The 8,149-nt window shown below is 39.4% G+C and overlaps 2 pseudogenes; both read right to left on the bottom strand.

Moving 5' to 3' along the window:
- Positions 1-6,871: 6,871 nt before the first annotated feature.
- On the bottom strand, positions 6,872-7,198 carry LOC135232002 (cytochrome c, somatic-like; annotated as a pseudogene).
- Positions 7,199-7,502: 304 nt separating this feature from the next.
- On the bottom strand, positions 7,503-8,149 carry LOC135232172 (olfactory receptor 51I2-like; annotated as a pseudogene).

Below are 8,149 nucleotides of genomic sequence, written 5' to 3'. Positions count from 1 at the left end.
TCCTGCCCATAGCCAAAAGTTACCTTGGTCAGCTTCCCAGCCTGGGCAATATAAGGCTATCTTCAAGAAATCCCTTGAGCTTATTTAACCTCATGTGCTCATGGACTGCTGGGAATACAGAGATGCTCCAAGCTTCTGAGCCTGGGCATATCCTCACTCCCAGGAGTATCAAAGTAGCAGGGATGGTCAGAACCAGAAGAGACCTGGGAGAATGTTGTATTTTACAGAAGAGGTAACTAAAGCCTAGAAAGGGAAAGGGACATCTCAAACTTTCAGTGGTCATTAGTGGCAGAATGACATTTAAATCTAGGTCTTCTAACTCAGTGCCCTGGCTTTTCCATTTTGTTACCATATCAATAGCCACACATACACAAAAAAATGCTGAATCTCCTAAAGAGTGATCAGACCCCATAAAATTAATTCTAGCATTCAAATTTATTAGAACATGTAAAATTCCAACTTGAGTCATATGTGAACAAGGCCCTAACATGATAAGTAAAGAAGTAGCACTGGTATATTGTGGATATTCATAAAGCTAGGGTAATTATAGGTCAGATTACAGAACATACTTGTCTTGATTAAAAAGGTGTTGAGGACACAGCAGTGTGCTGCCTTCTCCACAGGTGTTTATTGAACACCCACTTGAGAGACAATATAGACAGATAATAGGGTTTAGCTGATAAAACTTGGAGCCAGATGGACCTTAGTTTGAATCCAGGTGTCACTACATGCCTTGGAGAAGTTTCTAACTGATATAGAGCTTCATTTTTTCCCTGAAAAATAAGTAATGGTTATCCTTACATCATAGGAAAATTGAGGCAATTAAATGAAATAAGGCATGGAAAGTGTGTAGCTTACAGGCCACCACATAGCACTTAACGGATGTTAGTGGTTATGTTTAACTCTTAAACATTGGATCCTGAGAGTTAAACAATTGGGAATGGATATAGATCAAAACATAACAGCACCAATGGTAATAAATTGTTAGAATAGATGGAACAGCTCATTTCGCCTGCAAAATCCTAGCAGCTACAGTGATTGGTAACTGGAGACTAACACTTGAACCAAATGAGAAAGGAAGTGAAAGAAGTCTGTTTTAGAAAAAGTCTCTCTGATATGGAAAGTTTGCCTGTGACTAAGCAGGATGAAAAAGTAGTGGGTTTTCAGCAATACCACTCAGAGGTAAGTCAGATCAAAGGATTGAGTATGTCACCTAATACACTCCTTGATCTTCTTCTCAAGGTCACATTAATCCTCACAGAAAAAGATCAGGAAATTACTGAGTTTGATTAATCAACGTGGATTGATCAGCAATTTGACCCATTATTTCTGTGTCATAAGCTTTTCTTTTTAAGTTCTTCCATCAGAAAAAATAAATAAAGTAATAGGCTTTTCATTTAAGACTAAGTCATAATCCCTACCTTCAAAGTGTATGATATAAGGTTTATGTTAACACGAGTAACTATAAATAGAGGCATGCATTCAATGTTAGACACTATTTTAGTCATGACAGTGTACGGATGAATAAGTATATGAATCCATAGACTAATTTGGGAGGCCCCTAATGCAGTGAGTATGGTGATACAAGAAGATTCTGGGGGAAAACAAAGCAGGGGAATTTGCAAAATCCAGGACAGTCAGAGATTTCCTGGAGCATGCGATATTTCTCCTGACTGTCAAAGAAATGATCAGAAATATTCTTCCAAAGATGTCCATGCCCAAAAGCTGGATGTAACTGAGATTATGGGCCTTAGAATAGAGATTTGTTTGTTTGTTTTTAAACCCAGATGTACCCAATCTAATCACAGGAGCATTTAAAGGCACAGAACTTACTCAAGCTGGAGCCAGAGAAATGTGAGGACAGAGAAGTCAGAGTGCTTAAAGCCTGAGAGGCACTCAGCCCCCCACTGCTGGAGGATGTCAAATGAAAAGCATCAGAAGTAATGTGGGCAGCCTTAGAAAGCAAAGACCTGTCCCTGACTAATAGCCTGCAAGGAAATAGAAACCACAAAGAGCTGAATTCAACCAACAACCTGAATACTCTTGGAAGCTGATTCTTCCTCAGAGGCTTCCGTAAGGGATGCCTCACTGCTGACACCTTGATTTCAGCATTGAGAGATTTTAATGGAGCACCTAGTCAAGCCCACCTTAATTTCTGACCTGCATAAATGGTGAGATAATAGATTTGTGTTATTTGAAGCTGATGAATTTGTGGTAATCCCTTGTAGCAGCAGTAAGAAATAATACAATGAATGCCAGGTGGAAGAGAGAGGATAGGCAAAGAAAAAAGGACTGCTTCCGGGAAAAATGAAAACATAAGTACAGTTAAAAAGGCTTGAAAAAGAATGCTGGAGGAGGAGAATGTGGGTAAAACAAGGGAGATGGATAGTTACAGTTTTAAGAGTGAGTTGGAAGTTCGTGAGAAATTAATCTATAAAAGTAATCTGGGCAGATTATGCAGTCTCATTTGTGGGGCCAAATAATTTGGAGAAGAAAGATTTACACAAATGTTATAAATAGGGAAAGAAGATAAGCAAAGGCTTAGTGATGAAGACTTGAGAATTCATGTGTAATCCACATTGACATTTTTCAGAAGTAGGAAGTAAGATCATCAGCTGGGAATAAGATGTTGGAGTAATGAGAGCTTTGAAAGAGAGACAATATGAAATAAGAAACAGGCAAGCATCTGTGACCATTGTTGAGTTTCCATTACTATTTGGGCTGATTAATATTGACCTGGTTTATTATTCCGTCAAAGTCTATCTATCTTCTGGATCACATTACTATTCTATTAAATGCTTTTCATTTTCCTTGGCAACCTCCCCTGGAACCCTCTGTTCTCTTGCTTCAATCTGGATCAGTTTCTTCCCCAAAGTATTCTACAGCTGTCATCAAGGCCATTGACATAACTACAGTCCTGGGTTGGACCCTGTTTCCAGGATCACATGTCCTCCATTGTTTCATCATCTACGTTTGTTTGTTGAAGTTCTTTTTTCCATCACGCTTTATTGAAGGAAGATATTTTTATTAGGATACAATGTTTTTCATTTTGATGCAACATTGCTTTCCTCTCCTTTTCCTCAACTGTTTGTAGAGAAGCTTTTAAATGGTATACACTGTACTAGACACTCTCAAGGGTGCATAGTTTACTTTGGAATACTAATCTATAAAAAGATACTAGATGACTGTTATGATCCTCTTCTAAACTGATATTTTCCATCTTGGGATAGAAATACAATCACATTGTTATCAAGGGACAAATCATGGGCTTTTTCTCAGTTATAAGACAGACCCTACGAAGCAGGGAAGGACAGTGTGCTTGAATCACTAATTCAGATCTGATCCTGATTTTTCCATACCCATTCTTGGATTTGCTAGAAGTAGAAGAATAAGAGGGAGTCCCTTAAGACATGTCTGTGAGGGTCCAAGTTAGAACCCTTCCTGACATTGAGTTGAATGTGTGGCACTGTGGCACGGTGCGAGGTGTGTTGTGTGAAACCTGAGGGAGAGAGGCACAGACGGAGTTGGAGGACCTGAATTGAGGCTTCACAACTGTGTAGATCTGTACCAAGAAGTTCAAGAGACCAAACAACTCCACATCAGACCCAGATTCCAACCAGTAGTGCTGCCTACACCTTCTACTCCTCAAAGCTTTTGGAGTTTCTCCATATACCACCACCAACTTGGGAAATGCTTTATCCTTTTGTTCCACAGAGTAAATGTCTCAGCATTTGTCTTCAGAAGTTCAAACAAAAACACAGACTGTATGACCCTCGGACCTGCTTCCAAAACTATTCCAGGTCAGAGCAAAAGGTGGATAGCCCTAGCTTTGCCTAAAAAGAAAGCTGAAATTTATGGTACAGCTCTAGAAGAATGAGCAATGAAACCTAAGACTGCCTTAAGAGTGGACATGAATCACAGGAAGAGGCTGAAGAAGCCAATGACCTCAGCGCATACATAGCTGTTGGACTTGATATCCAGAGTCTGTGATGGTGAGACTACAGCTGTTATCACAGAGGGGTTCTAGACTCACAGTCATCATCAATGAACTAGGGAAAAGTCTGAGTTACATCTCCAGATTGGCGAATTATAGATCTAGACAGAGCCATAAACTCTGTTTGCTGGGCTGAAGACAACTGTCAAGAGCAAATGTTTGCTGAGCCTCATCTAGACTGAGCTGATTTTTGAGGCCGAAGGAAGGATTCTGAGACTCCTTGCTTATAGAACGTGACATGGAAAATATTAGCTTAAATGTTGCTAGTCAGCTTTTCACAATACCTAAATAGATCATTGCTACAAAATTCTTTACGTTTCAAGAAGCAAACAAAGGTACTGCCATTGAAAGCATCATTTTCCCTTATTATTATGGCAATAACTTCATTATAAGTCATGTTTGTGACAGAGCCAAAATTATTAAACAGCAACATCCATTCAAAAACGATTATTTAAGCATCTCTTAAACACCGGGCATGGTACTATTTGTTTTTTTAATTTGCTATGGGTACACACTGTGCTATTGGTACGCTCTGTGCTACGGGTAGACTCTCTGTAGTACATAGGGTGCAAGCACTGTGAATGTGTAATGTCCGTTTGTGGCATGTTTGAAACTGTCAAGCACAAACCATTTTTTATTCACTGGAGTCATATCCGTAATGCACACATGACTGAGACTATGATCAAAAACAAAATCCTCATGTAAAAATTGTTCTTAACTAAAATTGTGATCTATTTTAGAGTAAAATATTTTAGGATATGATTTCTGCTAGTTCTTCCAAGTGAAAGAGACAGCTAAGATGTAAATTTATGCAAATATGATCTTTTATTAATTCATTCTTCTATTATTTTTGTGTTTATGCCTGTATATATCAGGCTCTGTGTTAGGACCTGAAGGGAACAAAGAGAAACAAGATATGCCTCCTGCCCATGAGTTTCTTAAAGCCTAGTAACTGAAAAATATATCTCATTGCCATCGTGTCAATTCAGGCTCATAGCGACCCTGTAAGAGAGAGTAGAACTGCCCCATGGGGTCTCCAAGTAGTGGCTGGTGGATTTGAACTGCCGAACTTTTGTTTAGCAACCCTAGCACATCTTAGGTCTTAACCACTGCACCATCAAGGCCCTGAGCAAAGCCTAGTAGAGGAGACAAATTAACCAAAGCAACTGACCTCGTTAAAGCACTTTCCAAGTACACTGGGAACATAAAGCAGGGAGTGAGCAGTTCTACTTAAAATTCAAGAAAATCTCAAAATCTTTCTTTAGACTATGGCCTATGCAATTGACATTTTGAACTTAAACATATAATTCTGTGTTTATCCTTGATGAATAAAATAACGTAATAAGTAAGCCACCTTTATGTATTATTATTTAACTTAGAACTGCCTATTTTCTTCACTCTTCTGAATAAGCATTTGAGGTAGATAAGTTACAGATGAGGGAATTAAGACCTAGAGAAGTTCAGTCCACTTATTCAGGATTTCATAGCTTCCCCCGTAGGAACTGAGTAACGGAGTGGGGGCATTATGGGGAACAAAGGGAGAGGAAAGAAAATTTCTTAAGATGAAACTCTGATTTTAGGAGTCATTAGTCGTTCATATGTTCATTCATTTTTCTTCTCTTATTTATCCATTTTTTTTCAATTATTCTTTTATAATTATTCTACTATCATTAAACATTATCTGGGTGGAAGGCCTATGGCAGGTCTGATGTCAATGGACAAGGTGGAAAAAGGCAAGACTTCTGTCTTTGGGAACTAACAGTCCACCAGAAGAAAGCAGATATGTATGGACTTAATGGCAATAATGACAGATAGAGGGAAGAGTCACAAAAGAGATATACACAAAAGGCATTTTCAGTGGACATGAGCAGGTATCTTAGGCCCCCCATGTGAAAAGAACATAACCAGTAATCCTAGAATCTAATCCCAACTACCTAAATATCATAGCTGTCAAATTCCAAAACGTCCCAACTTTTCACACACCATAATTGCAAGGACCATGGGTCCTGGAAACATCAGGAATCAACCACCCAAGGTCAACGTGCATGTTGATAATGTTGTGACACCTAGTGCATAATTTCTCCACCTGTCCCTCAGCCTTTTTCGGAGTTGCTAGGCCAATAACCAAAAGTCCCAGACATATCACCAAGTGTCCTGAAGCTAGTCCCCAGTTCCTCCAGAGAATAGTCCCACACTGTAGTGACCCTTGATATTCTCCTGGTAATTCTTTTTTTTTTTTTTTTAGTCTTTATTTACTTTTTTGAAATAGTCTTTATTTGATATCATAAACAAACCACACTGAAATGCCTTTTTGTTAATTAAAAGGGAGCATTTTAGATATAGGGAATTTTAATTAGATTAACACAGTTAAGAGCAAAAAAATAAAGTGGCTGTTGCTTCCCTATCTCCAGCCCTTGCATTCAAACAGACTGATGGATACAAACTGAAACACAGAGAAGCCTTGCTCTGTTCCATGAGACAGTGAAGAAATTTCCCCACTATTAAATATATCCATATAACCAGTTATACAAATCTAAATATAAAATCAATCTCCTATAGGTTGTGAGATGCCTTTTACCATCTTTGTGAAAAACTGAACATTACTAACTCAATCTAGCCTCAAGTCCAAACATATCTTTAGAAGGAGAAACGGATGATAACACTTGCTGAACTGAAATTACTGTAAAAATTTAAAAAGTTTGATCATATTTATTTAACCACAGCCAATCTTATTTACTTCAGGAATGTCCAACAAAAATATTCTATCAGCCATTCATGATCTGAATTCTGGTGTATGAGATCAATTTAAATATGGTGCATGTAAAAAAAAATCACGAGACATTACTACTTTGTAATAAATAAGGCAGTGACCAATGATTACTCATCAGTAGCTTTCTTGAGATAAGCTATCAAGTCTGCCCTTTGTGCTTTCTTCTTAATGCCACTGAAGATCATTTTTGCTCCTGGAATGTACTTCTTGAGATTCTCCAAATAGTCCCTCAGTGTGTCCTGTCCCCAAGTGATACCTTTGCTCTTATTGGCATCCGTGTAAGAGAATCCAGGGCCTTGACCGGTCTTCTGCCCAAACAAACCATGCAGATTTGGCCCAGTCTTGTGCTTGTCTCTCTTTTCCACAGTGTGGCACTGGGCACATTTCTAAACAAAAATTTTCTTGCCGTTCTCAACATCATCCATTTTGAATACACTGTCCCCTCATGCACAATTCGAAGGTCACCGCTCAGAAGCTGAAAGTCCTGCTCTCTGTCTCCTGGTTACTCTTGAAGGGAGACAATTTTTCTGCCTCTAGAGGACATTGATATATGAGTTAATTTCTGGATAAGGCCCAAGATGGTCCTGGAAATTGTTAGCCCAATGTGTTAGACTAAATGATTGATCATTGAAACTAGAACTTGTAGTACAGCACTAGCATCCCTGGATTGATCTGTTGAGCTTTAGGGATCTGGCTGGCTATATCCCCAACACTAGAGCTTCTAGATCTGCCAGAAAGTCAGAACTTTACCCTGAAGTGCATCTTGAGAAGCCTGCAGTGTATCTCCTTGGTCTTAATGGAATCGATGATGGGTTTGATCATGAAAGGCACAAAGAGGTAAAGGATTGACATGAGGATATGAACAGCATGGCGTAGGCCATTACCAAAACAATGCACCATGGACACACGTACCATAGGCACATAGAAGATGAGCACAGCTAGGATGTGGGAGACACATGTGTTGAGTGTCTTCAGGCGCTCCTCACGGGAGGCAATGGCTAGCACTGATGTCAGGATGAGTACATAGGATATAAGGATGAGTGCAGAGTGCAGTCCAAAGGTGAACAACACAATGGACAGCCCATAGTGGCTATTGAGGGAGACATCAGTACACACCAGCTTAATCATATCAACATGACTTGGGAAAGGACGTTCTGAGGGTAACAGATCTGCAGTCTGTGCAGCAGCAATGGAAAGACCAGGATGAGGATGAATCTGTGGAGGAGAGTTCTCAGGCCCATAGCCACAACACAAGCATTGGTGAGCACTGTGGCATAAGGAAGTGGGTTGCAAATGGCCACACGACGATTGAAGCTCATGGCCCGAAGGATGCCAGATTCTGCCCGGGAGAACAGGTGAATGAAAAATAATAAAATAGAACACAT

The sequence above is a fragment of the Loxodonta africana genome, chromosome 7 (genome assembly GCF_030014295.1).
Source record: "Loxodonta africana isolate mLoxAfr1 chromosome 7, mLoxAfr1.hap2, whole genome shotgun sequence".
Lineage (NCBI taxonomy): Eukaryota > Metazoa > Chordata > Mammalia > Proboscidea > Elephantidae > Loxodonta > Loxodonta africana.
This window is presented reverse-complemented; position numbering and strand designations above follow the sequence as displayed.